Source organism: Balaenoptera borealis (genome assembly GCF_965194805.1).
Source record: "Balaenoptera borealis genome assembly, chromosome: 2".
NCBI classification, from domain to species: domain Eukaryota; kingdom Metazoa; phylum Chordata; class Mammalia; order Artiodactyla; family Balaenopteridae; genus Balaenoptera; species Balaenoptera borealis.
Genome location: NC_138867.1, coordinates 39,181,166 through 39,200,884, shown reverse-complemented (window position 1 = coordinate 39,200,884; position 19,719 = coordinate 39,181,166). Strand labels below are relative to the sequence as shown.

Genomic DNA, 19,719 nt, shown 5'->3' with positions numbered 1-19,719 from the left:
TGGAGTCTGTGCTCCGCAACAAGAGAGGCCGCGATGGTGAGAGGCCCGCACACCGCGATGAAGAGCGGCCCCCACTCGCCGCAACTAGAGAAAGCCCTCGCACAGAAACGAAGACCCAGCACAGCCAAAATTAAATAAATTAATTAATTAAAAAAGAAAAAAAGAAAAAATATAAAGTTTGAGGCATAAAACTTGAAACCAGACCCGATATGCAAGAGAATGGGAATTCAGAAACCTGAAATCAGCAAGGATTATAATAGACATGATGATGACCAGTGTTGGCCATGAGGTATTGACCCCCAGGTCTGATTATTTAGGAAGTATTTCTCTCCAGGTAGACTGCATGTATAAAAACCTTACTTTGAAAATAAAATTGGAGATTAAACCTAGAGTCAGTGATATCTTCTATACTCCCTATAATGTTAAAAGTACTTAAAAATTTTTGGTCAGTATTGAAATAAGCCTGATTTCTCCCAGTCTTGGACCTATGAGCTCAGTTTCAGTTCTGGGGGGCAGGGAGGGCTGAAGTTGAAACTTTATTCAGTAAAGTCTCAGTTTCATAGCACGTGTAACAGGTGGCACAATTTGGAGGGAAGTTCACTGTCCTCATTTATGGGAGCATGTTAGAGGAGAGAATTGACACAGTTGCCTAGGGTGCCAAGTTGTCCCAGCCCATATCTGGACCAGAGGAGCGGGAAAGGCAATAGTGGGAATTGGCAATTGGGTGGGAATATGTGGCCCCGCCATCATACAGGAGATATAACTGGACTGATGTATAGCACAAGTGGACAAAATGGAAATCAAGAAGAGAGTTCCCACGTTGACAAGAAATGTCTCCAAAAATTTAGAATCATTAAGGGTGTTAGTGGAGCTAAAGCCAGACAAACACTGCCCTTTGATATTCCTATAAACCCTCTTCATGTCTGTTATGCGCAGTCTGTGAAACACAGGTTTCATAGGTTTTCGCTGATGATAAAACCTTACCCCGACACTTCTATCTTTCCCTACAGCATCCTTCTTTTTTGATTGGATCCTCTCTTTTACTAAACTGTCTTCAGTTTGATTCTCAAAATAATGAAACTAACAAATAAAGATTTCTCATTTGCCCCTGCCTCTCAGCCTCCAAAACCCAACACAAACCCATGAAACTGTTCTCTGTGATAGTCCCTGGATGTATTTTTTATATTCCCTATCTTAGAATGTGGGTCATTCTCTTTTTCTCTCAGTTCTTGGATTCAGTACACTCTCTACTTTCTCACAACCTTCATTTTAACCCTGCATCCCTACCCGATGCCTGGGAGACCATTATTTCAAACACGTTCTTAACTGAACTATGTGACTATATATGACTATCCACGTAACTATCTTACTCTATGCCATCCTTTATCTTCTACCAGACATTTCCCTGAAACAAAACATTGACCACATTTCTTCTGAAGAAAGACAAATAGAGGTAACTCACAGCTTGTGCAATCAAATTTAAATCCCAGACTTCCAGGGCTATTAATAATCTGACCCTGCTTTACCTGGCCCTGTATAGCTCCAGCAATTTTTCAAGACTGAGATTCAGTCAAGAGACCATACTCCTTTCTCATTCTATGTCCTGGGTTTATATTTTCTCCTACACTAGAGCTCTGAATGCTTCTTCACCCTTAACAGTACACATTCTACTCTTCTTTTAAAGATCCTCTTTTCTGGGTGCTATTCATTATTCCTCCAGGCCTCCATGCCTGTTTCTGTACATACTTAATCCTGCTTCAACAAAACAAAGGTCAATTACATATTTACATATATTTCCCTAACTATTTCACACTCAGTCAACAAATATTTAATGAATACCAACTATGTCCCAGGAACCATTCTAGACAATGAAGATACAAAAATGAATAAAACCTGATCCTGCCCGTAATCAAATAGCCAGATTTACAGATGAATCACTAAAATTAGTAACTTATGTGTTCATATTGCTGTCTACTAGAAAGTACATTTCTTTAGGGATTTATCTCCTTTTTCTCCCTTTAAATTCCATCTAAGCAACTATCACAATGCTGAAGAATTGCTAAATGCTAAATAAAAGGTATGGAGCAAATTATTAAGATGATGAGGTCAAAGTATGATTCTTAATTTATGATAGGTTTAACATAAATTGTTTTCTAAAACTAAAGGATGCTAAAGCAATATGGTTTTGAGATATAAAATAGCAATCGTCTGATCTCAAGTCAGCAGAAGTAGCAGTCAATGAATATGCTTCAGCCCCATTTCGTAGATGGTGGCAAGCATTGTTCCTCCCAAGATCGCCAGAGATTCAGCAGATGGTGATGAAGAGGCAGTGCTTAAAAGGGGAAGAGGCAGGTTTTTTGGTTAATTCTGGTTCCAAATTCATGCTTCTACTGAACTGGTTAAGGCTGTGTATTGTCTCATCACCCTGTATGTGTACCTCACCTTTCAAATGGTAGTACTCTGCCAATTTCTTTTTTTACAAGAAACACTCATACCAGAAATGTGTTTATGGCAGATTGTACTGGAAGATAAGAGTCCTTGCAGTTATGCATAAAACTTAAATGTGAATATTTGACATATTTAGAGCATCTTCCTGTACAGAGGAATCTAGCCCATCTTCCATTGTACACTCTCTGATTGACCTGCCTCTGGGACCTAACTCTTTGCACAAAATGGTCATTCAAGGTGTGTTCCCCCACAAAGGCAATTATTTCCTCATTAGAAATACTGGATACGTCATTTTAAAACTGCATTTGTAAAAGTCTGGTTTTGTGAAAATAGCTTTTAAGTCTTTTTATAACTACTTTTGCAAAGTTTTGGTATGTGCAAATATCTGTTGTAATTGGATAAATGCTGAAAATTTATCTAAACAGGGGCTTAGAAAGAATTCATTCAAACTCTATAAACTCTTTGTAATTGCCATTGGGTTGCAGAGAACAGGATGGCAACTTTCTTACATCAATTTCTGTGAAGGCAGTCATCAAGGGGTGTTAAAAACCAAAGTTTAGGAGGAAAACATCATTTTTAACAAGAAACGTTCCAGTGCAGAGAAACCACTCTGAGATATAAAAAATCAGTGATAATTTATCATCAACCTCATTATCAACAAATATTCACTAAGCTCATCTATGGTGTGCAAATGCTTTGTACAAGATTCTTTAGTTTCTTGGTGGTATACAGTCCTTGAAGACCCTAAAGAGGAGGAAAGATTTATAAATATCTTGGAAACAGAAAGGTTATTATTGATTCAGAAATTTAACATTTAGCACTCTAAGTAGGCCACAACTGTTTCTGGCATATACATTGTGTGATGCACATTTTTTAAAAAATGAAAAAAAAATGTAAAAGACAGCAAGTTGCCTAAAGTTTTCATTTAAATAATAAGCTTTAGGCAGTACCTGTATGTTGTTTATATTCAACTGTTCAAGACCATTTATATTGTTTATTTGGTTTTGGTTGATGTTGCTTCATATTATTTTATTCTGCAGTGAAAGAAAACCACTTAGGTGGGTTAGATCAGTCAAGTTTACATGTAATTTTGTGTATTAATAATAAACTCAGAACAACCTTTGTTAGAGTACCAATCATTGTTAGAGACATTAATTCCTGTTGTACAAGTATAATGTCTGTACATTGTTTGTACAGTATTCATACAGTGTTTTATTCACTGTTAAATAAGTGGAATCTAGACCTTATATTATGCCTGGATAATGGTAGAGAACAGGTAAGCATGTAGGTCTCAGAATGGAATTTCCTGAGGTGATAGTCATAGAGTAAACTGGGAAGTAGAGAAAGAGAAACTGAATTAATCAGATTCTTAATAAATATTCCCACCATTTTATATCATAAAGAACCAGACCTAGCTTGCAAATGGCTTGAAAAGGTAGTTGAATTAATACTGAAAAAGAAAAATCACTGTATTTGGGATTAGATCTCAATTCTAGTTTTTGTGTCTATTAATATAGCCAGTATTAGCTTAATTGGATAAATCTCCTTATTTCTTTGATCCTTAGTTCCCTATCCAGGAAATGAGGGGTTAAACTGCATTTTTGTGTGTGACTATGCCTAGGGAGACGGCTCTTTAAAGAGACAAAAATTCATGTGTGATCAGAATCTTTAACTATTTATTTATTTATTTATTTATTTATTTATTTATTTATTTCTGGCTGTGTTGGGTCTTCGTTGCTGCGTGTGGGCTTTCTCTAGTTGCGGCGAGCAGGGGCTACTTTTCACGGCGGTGCATGGGCTTCTCATTGCGGTGGCTTCTCCTGTTGCAGAGCACAGGCTCTAGGTGCACGGGCTTCAGTAGTTGTGGCTCACGGGCTCTAGAGCTCAGGCTCAGTAGTTATGGCACACAGGCTTAGTTGCTCTGCGGCATGTGGGATCTTCCTGGACCAGGGCTTGAACCCGTGTCCCCTGCATTGGCAGGAGGATTCTTAACCACTGCACCACCAGGGAAGTCCCAGAATCTTTAACTTTTAAATGTTATAAATAATTTGGACTTGCTGCCTTCTACATCTTGTTACTCATTTTATTTGTTTTCTTTTGTTTCATGCCTGGACTTCACACTGATACCACTTAATTTGGATTTTTCTCTTAACCCAGGAAAGTAATGATATCTCTTCTCCCAAACTTTATACTGACAACAATCTAGGCCCTATTATTAGCCGTCACCATTCCCACATCTTTTCCATCCTCCAGTTTACATGTGGGTTTTCAGCTTTATGTTTCTGACTTATTGTTTCATATCAGCTTATGTTTCTGTCTATTGTCAGCTCACGTCGATAGTACCAGGTCCAGACAATATAATCAGTAAGCCTCCTTGTGGTTATATTTTTCCTCTCTCTTCTTTATTTTTTAGGGGTGGAGAGATGTTCTGTAGCCCTAAAGTACCTAATGCAAGGTAAGAATGGAGACGTTAAACACTTAACAGTTCTCATTGACACTGTACCCATAAATTGGCCCAAACCGCCAATGTTCTAAGACTCTAATGGTCCATAAGGGGTTGCAAAAGATATTTCATCTCATTTCACAAAGAGCACTCATCTTGCTTCACCTCGGATTTTTACCATGTGCTAACTTTTGGATTCTTGCTTTCCTGAATTTAACCAACTTAACCCTCCGTTTTCTCTATGATTTTGAATTGGCCTCTTTTGTTTTATTGTCCCTTAACTCTTCTGTGCCTCTTTCTTTCCAAAATACAAATCCCTACATCAGTGGAGATAATCTTGCATGGATTATTAGGACCTTATACTATCACACAGACACAAACATATGCTCAAATGACATCATACAATATATATCAGCTGTATTGAGTCTCTACTCCTCAAAAATATGTAGCTATTTCTGAATAAGAGCAAATGGTCAGAATGTAAAGAAAATCACATGGAAAGATTCTCAACGTCACGAGCCACGTGGGATATAAGAATCAAACCCACAGCGTGATACCGCTTCACACACACTCAGATGCCTATAATTAAGACAGAGAGTAACAAGTGTTAATGCGGTTGTGGAGAAATTGGAACATTTGTACACCTGCTGGTGGGGATGGAAAATGGTGCAGCCATTTTAGAAAATAGTCTGGCATTTCCTTGAAAGATTAAACACAGAGTTACCATATAACCCATCAATCACACTCCTAGAGAAATGAAAATATATGTACACACAAAAACATGTACACGTATGTTCGCAACAGCTCAAAAGTGGAAACAACCCAAATGTCCATCAACTGATGAATGAATGGATAAATAAAATGTGACATATCCATACTGTGAGATATTATTTGTTAACAAAATGAAATGAAGTACTGATACAGGCTACAGCATGAATGAACCTTGAAAACATATGCTAAGTGAAAAAGCCAGTCCCCAAAGACCACATGCTGTGTGATTTCACTGATATGACATGTCCAGAATAGGCGGATCAAGAGAGAGGGTAGATTAGTGGTTGCCTAGGGTTGGGATGGGGCAAGTTGGGGGGAAATGGAGAGCGACTGCCAATGGGTACTGCATTTCCTTATGGAGTGATGCAAATGTCCTAAAATTGATTGTAGTGATGGTTGCAGAACTCTGTAAATATGCTAAATTTTAAAAGAAAAGTACATACAAAAATGAAATTCTAGGATGTATTTGACTTCAGAAGTGTTATTTTGATGATTTTGCATTGATTAAAATAGTAATTGGAATTGCTATTCTTAAAAGATATCACTGATACGTGTTGAATCACTGGAGTTTTTTCATTATCTTTGCTGTGTAACAAAAGAATAAACATTTAGTGGCTAAAACAACATGCTCTTACCACCTCACAGTTTCTGTGGATTAAGACTCTGAGTGTGGCTTACCTCTGTCCTCAGCCTAGGGTCTCAGAGACTTCAATAAAGGTTTTAGCTGCTCTACATTCTCATTTGGGGACTGGGGATGAGTTCACTTCGAAGTTCACTTAGGTCGTCAGATGAATTCATTTCTTTACAGTTATAGGACTGAAAATCTGGCTTCCTGCTGGCTGTTGGGCAGAGCCTACCATCAGGTCCTAGAGGTTGCCCCAAATCTCTGGCTACCTGGGCTTCCCAACACAGCTGCTTACTTCATCAAGCCAACAAAGAGTCTCTAGAGTGAATCTGCTGACAATAAGACAATCTTATTTAACTGACCCATCCCATTACCTTTGCCACATTCTATTGGTTAGAAGCAAGTCACAGGTCCCATCCACACTCAGTAGGAGTGGATAATACAGAGACATGAACACCGAGAAGTGAGAATCACGGAGACTACCTTACAGTATTTCCACTACATGCAGTTTTTACCTAATTTAAATGAAATGTCACAGTATGTTAAATATAGTAATACATAATTGCTATTCAGACCATGACAACCAAATATAGATAGGTATTATTTATATAAGATACATACATACATAGATCCACACTCCATAAAGATATCATCTTCTTGCTCTTCCTGTACTCCTACATGGCTTCCTGGCTGTGCCGAGGCTACAAAGCCCTGACTGTTCTTTTTTCTGTGCCATTTCTCGAGATGACTTATGCCACTGGTACCCTTGAGATGTTGTGACCCTTCCACCTCCTGGAAAACATGCAGACTTGCTTATGGCTGTCAATAAAAAGCAGTGGAATTCCCAAGATCAGTGTTCCTCAACTATGACACAGACCCATTGTGTGTAAGTACAGCATCCATCCAGGCTTATTGTGTAGCCCCTGGGGGACTTGGCAGCTCGAAGAACTGACATTAATATGGTACCCGGTGCTTATGCTGCTTGCTATGCCAAAAGTAATAAAGCCCTTTGTTTCTGACCCAAAAGCCGTGTGTCCTCCAGCAGCATCTATGAAACAGTAACAGGCTAACTTCTTAACTTACCCAGATCCTGGGTCCTTCACAGTTCCTGACACCATCTAACTTTGGAATTTTAGGTTAAAGGACTGCTTTGAATTCCATTCACCCAAGTTTAAAATCACCAAACATCTAGTAACTGTTTCTGCTGCTTATTCTTTTAGTCTATTTTTAATTACTTTGAATTTCACTTGCAGAAACTAAACAAAACCCATGGTAATTTCCAAGATTTAGTAACTCGACCTTTGCACTAAATTTCAAATTGGTTGTACTGTCAGGAAAGTTATAAATATAGTAAAGTTTATGGGATGGCATGGCATTTCTGTTGAGATCTTCAAATTGGGAGGAAGAGTGAATACAAGTCCTTCTTAAGATACACAGTTCTGATGAGATGCAACAAATTTTCTGAGGCTCTTATTTAGGGCCCACCAGGCAACCTGGGTAACACCTAAAGAAGCCTTCCCATGTGTAAAGTTTTCAAGCTGTAGTGGGTTTTATATTCCCTGTTGTTTGATATCCAAATTTCTGTACATTGCCAGAGCACACAGCCTTCTCAACACAGACTGTGATATTTAGGTACCTTTCACAGCATCAGTTCTCCCATCCTGTCTCTGTTATTTAAAGCCAATTGTATCGCAATCAATGGTCATAACTGATGGTTGCTGGAAAACAAATGCTAATGCTTCTGTTTACATATTAATAACTATAAACAGCATAATAATCAGATTTACTGTATGTGTGCGCTTGTACCAGAAACTTAGATAAGCATTAACATACGTGATCTCATTTCATCTTCAGAAGAATTATCTTAAAAAGGTATTATTATCAGTCTTATTTTATAGTTGTGAAAATTTAGGTTTAGTTATGTAAAGTTACATGCCCAAAATGACACAGCTAAAAAGTGACAAAAGTAGCCTTTGAACCCGTGTCTATTTGAATCCAAGACCTGCCTCGTACTTAATATTTTCCTCTTCAAAGCACTTTGGAGGTATATATACATGTAGTACATATACATGTATGTGTGTGTTTATACATATATATTGATATGTATGCATGTGACTAATAAATGCCTTGTGACTGACAATTTATTAGGCAATACTAACTAATCATTAGAAAATATCTTTATTTTTAGCAGTGTTGCTTAATGAAGTATTCCAGATAAAAGACTTTCTCATAATTGAAATGTATCCCTTTAACCAATAAATGCTTCTTTTTCTCTCCCTTCCTCTCTCTCTTTTTGTTTGAGAGAGAGCAAAACACCACTTTTAACCACTTAGTTCTCTGTAAATTCAATTAATGATATTAAAATGATTTTAATCATGAATTATAGACATAGACATTATGGGAAAGAATTAATAGATTCCAAGCTCTATGGAATAACTTTCTGTAGGATTACAAAAGGTCACACCAGTTACTTTCGCTTTTTAATTATTTCCCCCTTTTCATAAGCTGAAATATTGGAAACACAGCTTGTGCCCTCTCTAAAGTTTTGCAACTTGGCTTTCTGCAAAATATATTTTTGATGTGTTGGTTGAAGTTTTCATCTCCTTTGTGGTTTCTTTAAACTAAAACATATTCATCATCAGAAGAAAAGAATGATACCTGAGCATACAGAAATCAAGTGACAGTTGACTTCAAGTTCCTTTTGATATTTGATATAGAACATAATTCAAAGTTTAAACCATATTATAAGGTGTATCTTTCTTAAGATGAGAAGAATGAAACCCTATATGTCTTGGATTGAATAGAACAACTTCCTTGTGAAATTTTATGCCAAAAGGCACTGTGTTTTACAGGTTTAAAACAATGAGGAATCATTATTGGAGGACAAAATGATCATTACACACAGATGCACACACAAGTGTGCACATACATGTGTCTATGTATTTATTGACACTTTTAAAGACTGTTAGAATCATATGCACAATATTATTATACTCAATTAAGTTTTTGTTTAAAAACAAAATAATTTAAACAGAAGTACAAATAGATCAAAACCAGTAAGAAGTTTTCTTGGTGCAGTTCTCCTTAGTCTTTACATACAAATGTTCTAGATTAATATTATTTTAATAACAAACCAGTCTACTGTGGGAGAATCTAAACCATCAGTATGTTTAAGAACTAATTACTTAAACTGAGGATAATATGATTTTCAGGAAACTTCAAGATTTGCTAAAATATTTACTAGCATTTAAAAACCATGAGAGGCTATATCCACAAATTATTTTAAAATAAATCATTTTTTAAAGCAGTAAATGTTTAGCAATAATATGATTATTTTGAGCCATCTAAAGCCAGGTTTAATTTGGATACTTCAAAAATGATTCAACTACCTGTATACACAGAATCTACCTTTCAGATTTTTCTTTGAGCCAGAGAGGTACACAGTTGCTGAGCCCAGAATCTGGCACAGAGCAGCTGCTCAATAACTATCTGTCAAATAAATAGTAAGTTCATTTCATCAGAGTAAAGGATGACCTATTGCAGAATGACTGAGGAATCTGGCTTCTGGCCAAAAACTTTTGTGTGATTTTTCAGGCCCAATCATAGGCAGTGACAAAAAGATTCTACCTGGTGGCCTCATGGGGTGAAACCGCCCTCTGCAGGACCTGATGTACAACAGCCAGTGCATGGTGGTCTCTGAAGGGAGCTGCAGTCAAGGACTCAGGCCCCCTGGCCAGCCATGCTCTCGTGCATAGCCCCATTCCTAGCCCAGGTGTCTCTATTTGGAAGTCACCTTATTGGGAAACTTGAAGTCACTTTTCCTCACTCTGGAGCCAGGTCCGTAACACTACAGGAACCTTTTGTTGGTACAGGAAGGAGTCAGTGCTTTCCCTGATTTAGCCTCTTGCTTATGCTATTGCAGCAGTTGATTAAAGGCTTCACTGTTCCTTCCATTTGGCTTGTTACTTTATTTCAGTAAGTGAAGTTGGCTACTTCGATACCTGACAGCTCAGCTCTCTCTCCAGCTCAGCTGAGTCCCTGACAGTGAATTGTATGGAACAGTTAATATGTTCCTGTGGTACTTGACTGTGTCCACTTTCCTTGGCCTTGACAATGCCTCACCCCGATCGCATCACGTCCCCTCCATATCCCCAAGTTGCTTCACTTGCAGACACACACTGACTTTTAGAAGAAGCCAGTTTGAATTCAGTGGTGAACATAGAAGATACTGAAGTGTATAGGACTTGATTTGACCTTTCACGAGATGCCCTCCAGATGCACTGCGGCTAAAGGCACTAGAACAGGGGTCTGCAAACTAAGGTCTAAGGGCCAAGTCTGGCCCAAGGCCTGTTTTGAGATGGCCTGCTTTTGCATGACCCGCAATGAGGAATAATTTTTAAAGGTTTGAAAAAATAAACAAAAAAGAATATATGACAGTGATCATATGTAGCCCACAAAGCCTAAAACATTTACTGTCTGGCCTTTTACAGAAAATGTTTATGGACCTCTGCACTAGAACATAAGCCCTCTGAGAGCAGGAGTTTTGTCTGTTTTGTTTACTATTCTTTCTCAGTAACTAGAAAAATGCCATGGCTAAAATTAATTAAATTATTTTAAGCTTATATACCATCTAATTTGATCTTCTAAACTAAGTTATACATTAAGTAATAAACCTATTACAAAACATGTTTTAACTTCCTACCTTAACAAATATGCCTATAAAATGACAAAACTGTCAAATATGATGGAAGATGTTCTACTGAGGGACTAAGAATATTTGGGTGAGAAATAAAGAAATACATAGTCTATCAATTATAATATATATTTCATAAAATATGTTTTCTTGCTTTCAATTCAGCAAAATCTTTAAGTTGTTATAATCAAATTTTTTCATAATTTGTGCTCTACAAATCCTAACTCAAAGAATTAAAAAATACAGTTATTTTAAAAGTGTACAAAATGTAAATATATATGCATCAAAATATATGCATTAAAGGATGGAGAATCAATATTCAAACACATCTAATAAGAATAAAGACAGAGTGAAAAATATAATATTAAATATCAAAATTTCAAGTTAGAATTATTTAAATAAAACTGAAATCATTACTCAATTTAATTGAAGTAGTTATTAGCAATTCTAGTGTTGTGTCCATCCAGTTGCCAAACTAAAGGTCTACCTACCCACTCTTTCAAAAATGTTGAGTTGTTTAATATTTCACAATTTCCCTCAACCACCAAATGCAACTGTTGCAAATACCTTGCTAATTCACAAATTTGTGAATATTTCTGGAAACGGGAAATGATCCAGGAAAAGAAACAAGATGGAAGCTCAGCATTATTGGAAAGTGATCCTTTTCGTGTGAGAAAACTTTGCTCTCCTGTTGACGAGAGCTTCCAACACAATCTTCCCAATACTTTGAAGCTGTGTTCAGCTGGGAAATGGGCAATGGAAAATGCTCAAATCCTGGAGTTGGACATGGTCCTCTTTTCTTAGGAGGACACAGAGCAAGAAATTTTGAGAAGTGTTTCCCTGTGGCCTGAAAGCTGTCACAGGAGCGCTGAAGGGCACTGAGCCAGTGCCCATATGCCTATGCGTACTCTAATACATTCCCTTTATTCTCATTTGTTAGATTTAGGACCCTCTATCATGCAGGACACAGAGCAGGGGGTTCTTTGCCAGGTCTAAGGGTGGTACTTCTTCCAATAAGGGAATGAGGTCAGTACTATCACTATCTTCATCTGAGATTACGAGGAAAGGGGCACATAATGGCTTGATTTACACAAAGATGGCCTGGTAGTAAGTGGCAGAGGCAGATCCAACCCAGTACAGTTAAATTCAGAACACAAGACTTAAAAACTACACAGAATAATGCCATGAATCTTTTAGGATTACTAAGGACTAAATTATTTGCTGCTTTCCACCCCCTCTGTACAGACCTCAGAGCCCATCCATCTTCAGTTGTATCCTTCTCTACTGTTAGAAAGTTGCTGGATGTCCTGTTGCTTTTTCTAACCTCCTGCAGCACCTTTGCTCTGAACTGCTTCTATATTTATTATCATATTTTTGCTTGCTTTTTTCCTTCTTTCCCTTCTCTTGCCTGTGATTACATTTGTCTATCTTCAGTCAGTCCCTCTAATTATCCTGTTTGAGATTATGAAATGCCAAATAAAAAATATCTTTCATCTGTCTGTAATTGTTCTTCAGGAAGACTGAGATTTTACATCACAAACTGAATCATATAACTGAAACATGTAAACTATAGAAATCATGATATTCCTTGGCAAGTTATTTTTTAGTTGTATTATTCTGTCTTGCCACGTTTTAATTGTTCATGGAAAACAGGAAGGCTTAAATGTTCAGCATGTGATTAAACTTTGTAGTCACTATGGATTCCAGTGGAATTCTCCACAGTGACAAAGCTACTTGTCCAGCTATTCAGGCTTCATTTTTGCGTGTGATAAAGTATCGTTATGATCATGTTACCCTGATGAGAAAAGGGCAAGTCATACTATGCAGATTTGTGTGGGAAGTGACTTTTCACTCAAAGTGCACTACAGCCAAGAAATAAATGTGTTGTGAGATCTGGCTGCAACATAATTTTAATCCTTAACTATTAAATTTTTGTTCCCCTGTAAAATAAAGCAATTGAGCTAATATTAATTACTTCCATTTATCTCAATGTCTTCAGAGAAAAGGAGCCTATGAGAAGTATATTCATACTTCCCATGTAACAGTTTGAATGGACAGGGGTCAATAGGGTGCTTCTTCCACTCTTAGGTATTGAAACAAGATGGAAGAAACACTAAAAGACAATGAATACCGTACCATGGTTTGGGACAGATACCGTGTATAACTTCCCTATTTACTTAGTGCTTTGAGATGGAGTTCAATCTAATGACTTTCCTGTGTGAAAAGCACCAAATGGGGGCCAATGAAAGTGAGTCATGGCCCCAAAGTGGATTATTAAAATGACACTCTTCATCATCTACATGCATCCCAAGGGAGTTTCTTAGACTTTTCTACTTGGGGACCATGGATGGGAGAATGCTAAGGGTGAGGAGATTGGACAGGCATTTGACATTATTTGCTTTTATTTTTTAAAAATATGTTATTTTTTTCCCCAAATTTTATTGAGAGATAACTGACTTACACCACTGTATAAGTTTAAGGCATACAGAATGATGGTTTGATTTATAGATATTGTGAGACAATTACCACAATAGTCTCAGCTAATGTCAACCTCCACATATAGATACAATAAAAATAAGAGAAATGAAAAAAGAGAAAAATTTTCTCCTTTTGATGAGAACTCTTAAGATTTACTTTCTTAAAAACTTTCCTATATATCATACAGCAGTGGTAGCTATAGTCACCATGTGGTACATTACACCCCTGGTACTTATTTATCTTACAGCTGAAAGTTTGTACCTTTTGACCACCTTCCTCCAAATCCCTGTCCTCCCACCCTCTGCCTCTGGTAACCACAAGTCTGATCTGTTATACCCATAAAATATAAATGGGTGTGTCTTCACACACACACACACACACACACACACACACATGCACAGGCACATTCTTAAGGTGATTGATTCTGAAAACCATGTGGATGGGCTAAGAAGTAACTTCAATGAGATCATTTCCTCCCCTCAAATTTCTTTGGCTAATATTATTATTGAACAACTGTATTGTCATTAGTACATGAAAATCCATAGAATTATCCTTCGGTTTTCAGGAATTCAGAATTCTAGCCATACCCTGTATCTAAACAGTACCTCAAATCTCAAATGTTTCTATGGCATTTTTTAAGAGTCTTTAGCACCAAAGATTTACTCCCTCTTCAGAAGGTACCAACAACAAGACGGTAAGGATCCCCAAACTAAGTGTTGAATTCCATTTACCTTGATTGGGCAGGACAAGAGCAGAAGAAATGTTCTTTCATTGGCTGGCAATAGCTGTAAACAATAGTAAAGACAGATATTAAATACTGAGTGCATACTGCTGAATGTTTTACATAATGTCTCATTTAAGTTCCCAGCAAACGTTGCAGTGGTTAAAGCAGACTCCAGAGATAGACTAACCAGATTTTAATTCTGGTTTCACCATATCATGAACTGTGTGGCATTGAGCAAGTTACTTAACTTTCTGTGACTCAGTTTTCTCTTCTGCAAAATGGTGAGGTACTAATAGTATCTACTGCGCAGGGTTATTATGAGGATTCCTGGATTTGTATTTGCAAAGTGCATAGGGCTCTACCTGGCATATAGTAGTACATTTCCCCATTTCAGATGAAGAAACTGAATCTTAGGGAGGCTCACCAACTTTCTTAGATTACATAATTTGTAAGGGCCTGGATTTGGTAGCAGCACTAGGAATGAAGAAGAGAATTCTGTGACAGATGTTGCCAAGTCAGACTTATTATTTATAACTGTTATTATTAGATTTTACAGAACTTAGCAACTGTTTAAACTTAGAGAGTAAAACACTTCTGATTATTTCTATACTCAACAAGAATGCTAAAAACACAAACTCCATCTGTTATTTTTGGTTGAACCAAAATGACATGCTTCTGGCCACTTTCACAACAGCTTTTAGAACCAAACAGCCTTGAAAAGCTTAGATTCATTTAAGTCATTGTACCTCCAGCTTGAACATGAATCGGTTTTTCATTCAGTTCTTTTTTATGACATGCAACACAATTAAGAAGCATAACTATAAACACAAAGTTATTTATAAAGATCAATGTGTTCTGCCCCACATCATTTGCAGGGAAAATTGTGTGTGAATTTTTCCCCCAGAAATCTGTACAATCACACTTAAAGCAAACAGTCTTAAAAGTGAATGCTTCTGTGGGGTTAAAAAAGCAGTTCAGAGAGGACTTCCCAGCAGTGTTCTGCAATTTGGGGAGGAGTGAATATCTTTGGATAAAATCACTTAGTGAGTCCTTTTGTAAGCCTACGCATTTTATTCTGTTGAGGCTTGGTATTTAAGAAAAACATGGTGCGTTGAAGAGTTTGCCTGCTTTTGTTTACTCCTTCTCATTTACGTGGTGCGGAATCTTAATTCAAAGGCATCTAATAATAAGTCTATTGTTGTGTAGAATAAACTAGGCATTATGGTAGTAACTAAATGCCTTGAGCATCAAGAATATTTCAAGTTTCTGGAGAGAGCCAAAGCATCACGAGGGCTTCATTCTGCCTTTGCTTTTAGCCCACAAGCCCCTCTGTTCTTAAGGGCTCCCAAACACAGCCATCCAAGATTTTGTCCCATGTAGGGGCGGGGTAACTGAGTAGGTTTTTGATTGGTCTCTGTGTGTTGTGTATGAGAAGGAGGGGAAGAAGATATGACTCACACTGAGTATGACCAACTGGGGCCCCAATTATATGCAGTTTTGTATTTCTTGGAAAACATTTCTTAAGCACACTCAGGTGGTCTGATTTATCAAAGAGCTTTGTCTTCTATTGCTGAGTAATCCTACTATAAATGGGAAAGGCACCCAGTAAAATACAGAGTGACTTAAACGAAAAGTGTGACCCTCATAAGTTCCAGAAGTCTCAGTCAATTTAACAATCAGAAGTTTTTTTTTTTTTTGCTTCAAATGCTCAGTTACTTTGTTCAATGGGTCTAAACAAGCCCTAGGCAGGGAAGTGAGAGCTAGAATACAAGGCCCCGCATAAATATTAAAGGAGACATGGAGACATCTCCGCTAATTGAATCTTTGAATCTCCTCTAATTGACATATCCTCTAATTGAAAAGGAAACTTCCCTAAGGATCTATCCAAGGTAACCATTTCCATGGGAAATTTCCAAAACATGGCATTTGAGCATAGAAATGATAAAACAGTAAAATACTAGAAATAGTATCAATGGTAAATTGGTATGCCATTTTAATTACTTTTTTGGATTATAAAGAAATATATATTAATTGTAAAATAAATCTGGGAATTAGAGAACACCATTAAGAGGAAAAGAGAAATCCAATTCCCTAGAGATAATGTATTGTCCTATTACAAATATAATATATACTTTAATATAAAATAACTTTGAAGCTACAGAAAATAGAATGAAAAAAGTTATTCATGATCCTTACAGATTAAAGGCAACTACAGTTAGTCTTGACTGGTTAGGTGATGTGATTAATTTTGTTACATCAAGGACATTGAAAACTTAATAGTTAATTTTCATAAAATCAACTTAAAATCTTGGATTTTAATTAAGCTCAGCCTAATTAATACCAAGGTAAGATATAGCAAATGATGCAATCATTTCACATTTTAAATACATGTGTATAATGCTAATATTCAAGAGTCTCATATGAATCAGTCTCCTTATGGAGTCAAATGTAAGAAGCACAGTTCAGTACCATAAATAAGTTGAAAAAAATTTATCCTATAGAGTCCTCCACACCCAACTGAAACCCCACACTAATACTTTCAAGAGTCCCTTTATTCACTGCCTAATTCTTCATACCCAGCAGCAGTTGGTCAGAAACCTCTTGCAATTGAAACAGCAAAAGTTCCTTTCCACATTTCAGGCTCTTGATATGCAATTTCAATTCAGAAGCTCTGGACAGTTGCACTCCCAGCTTCAGTCCAATGCCTTCTACCTCTTTAGTCAACTGTCTTCCTAAACACCAGAGAATCACGAAGATCAACTCTCCTTCCTCAGCATGTGGGAAAGGAGAGAAATTCAGTTGCAAATAACTATTTGTATGTGTGTAGGAGATGGAGAAAGAAAAACAGTGAACACTTTCCTGGTTGTTTATTTTTCACCTGTCATATGAACAAAATATGGAGTTTTGTTGGATTCTATTTGCACTGTCCGGTTTGAACTATAAAGTTGAGGCATATTTTTTTTATGGCCTAAGTATTATTGAATATCCAATGAGCCACATTAAAACATTGCAAAAATAGTTGAATTTAGATGTGTGTGTGTGCGTGTGTGTGTTTTGGGTAAATGTGTCACTGTACATGTGAGCAAATAAATAATTACCAATATGAGGTTAAAGAAGGGAGCTTTGGAACCTAAATAAAAAAATTGATCAATGTTCAGCAGGAGCAGAGATGCTCATGATATTTCTTTTTGTATTATGATAAACCTGTTTGTAGTCAGGGAAATCTTTTCATGAGAAAGTGAGTTATAAATACTCTGCAAACAAGACTTATTACAATCTTGAAGAATAAAAGATGAAGCCAAAATAGAATAAGAAAAGGGAAAATAGCAATTTTAAAAATGAAGACCTCACACATATGCAAAAAAACCCCAATAAAGTTGCAAAATTACTGGAATCTTATGTCTTTCTATTATCACCTTATATGGAATGCAGACCGTAAATGATAAAAATTGAATTAATTGTCAACTAGCTGGACTAAATGCATGTTTAAATAGATATTATTTTAGTTTAATTATGTTTTTATATCAACTCTCTTTCATGGGTATTAGTGTGATTCCTTTCTGAATAACAAAATTTTGAGTGGGGAAAAAAATAGACAAAATTTCAGTATATAAGGAAAATTAAAAAAAATTTTTTTTACATATACCACAGAACTACCAAAATTATAAAGTTAATTGATTTACTTTAGACTAAAATGGATATTTCTCTTCTGAAACCCACTAGATTATCTTATTTGACCACCTACAGTTCTTCTCAAATTTAATATGCCTGGGTCACCTAAGAGTCTTATCGAAATGTCGATTCTTCCTCAGTAGGCACAGGGTAGACTGAGATTCTGCCTTTCTAAGGCGCTCCCACATGTTGCTGCCACTGTTCATGCGGCTCCTCACGTTCTTGGACCATATCTTGCATAACAAGTGTTTATACCAGCCTCATCCATTGGTACTTTCTATGATGATGGAAGTGTTCTATATCTGTAAATGACTATCGAGTCCTTGAAATGTGACTACTGTGACTGCGAAATTGAAATTTTATTTTATAAAATTTTAATTTAATTTACATAACCATACATGACCTATTAGGCAGTGCAGGACTCTACACAATATAATTTATCAGAAAATCGTTCCTTGTATATGGCCTGTGTAAACACACGCCAGCTGTGAATGTGCTGCCCTCAGAAGTCTTTATGATAGAGAATGGACTTGAGGACACAGGGAGGGGGAAGGGTAAGCTGGGACAAAGTGAGAGAGTGGCATGGACATATATACACTACCAAATGTAAAACCGATAGCTAGTGGGAAGCAGCCGCATAGCACAGGGAGATCAGCTCAGTGCTTTGTGACCACCTAGAGGGGTGGGATAGGGAGGGTGGGAGGGAGGGAGACGCAAGAGGGAAGAGATATGGGAACATATGTATATGTATAACTGATTCACTTTGTTATAAAGCAGAAACTAACACACCACTGTAAAGCAATTATACTCCAATAAAGATGTTAAATTAATTAATTAATTAATTTAAAAAAAAAAAGAAGTCTTTATGAGAACACAGGTGCCCAGGCTGTGGGGCAGTGCACTTCAGTGAATTCTCTGGGTGAGATTTACTATCCTGGTGGCTACTCACTGGGAAAGTTCATTCCATAGTGTTTGGAAATTCACCTGTTGAAGACTGGAAAATAGAAAGTGAATCATCAAGAAATGTTGCAGATTACCAAGCAGCTTTTAAGGCAAAATAGTTCTTGTTTTTTCTTTCTCTTTCAACTGAGTGAAATACCCACAAAGACATATACACAATAGAAACACGAGTCTTATGCAATCAGAACCCTAGTCTGCCAAAATGATTCCAATTTCAGATTAAATTTTATACTATGAGCGTTTCCAACAGGAAAATGGCAACATCAAAGTCATTTCTGAGCCATGTGACAAAGTAGCTACTTGTGATGAACTTGAAGCCCAGACATTTGAGTCACAAACTAAGTTATAGCTTTATTCTGTTATCACTCACCCCCATCTTGGCCTTGGGCAAGGTGTTTCTCATCTTAATATTCAGCTCACATGCATAAACATGGAATAGAATGACAAATGGTGATATGAATATTCATTGCTCAAATAAGTATAATCATAATGATACCAATAACAGTGATGAAAATAAGAACATCTTACCCTTGTAAATTACTTTGAAGTTTACAGAGTACTTACGTATGATATTCATATTAATTTTCAGGTAAGATAGCAAACAAAATGTCCAAGAAAAACAGCTGTCTCTTGTTTTGTGTTTATTTGTTTGTTGCTGTTAATATGCTTCCAAGAAATAAAATGTGATCATTTCATACTCCTCTGGAGATGTGTTTTGATGCTTCAGAGACACCATCCTCCCCCTCCTCCTCCTTCTTCCACTCCTCCACCTCTTCTTTTACCTCCTCATCATCATTATCATCTTTATTTTCATGACAATGTCCCTAAGGACTAGAGAAGGAGTATCAATAATTTTCGCATCTTCTTGAAAGCCAGTGGTGTTTTATGCAAGAATAAATCTACCT

The 19,719-nt window shown here is 36.8% G+C and overlaps 1 protein-coding gene across 3 annotated transcripts in view; it reads right to left on the bottom strand.

The window, feature by feature from the left end:
• Positions 1 to 4,842: 4,842 nt before the first annotated feature.
• The window catches only part of MRPS30 (mitochondrial ribosomal protein S30), a 123,682-nt gene continuing 108,805 nt past the window's right edge, over positions 4,843 to 19,719 (bottom strand). For all 3 annotated transcript variants that reach the window (XR_014241853.1, XR_014241854.1, XR_014241855.1), the window contains 2 exons: positions 14,190 to 14,243; positions 4,843 to 4,893 (listed from right to left, as the gene is read on the bottom strand). The gene's annotated coding sequence lies outside the window, so the exon portion shown is untranslated. The remainder of the gene's footprint in view (positions 4,894 to 14,189; positions 14,244 to 19,719) is intronic.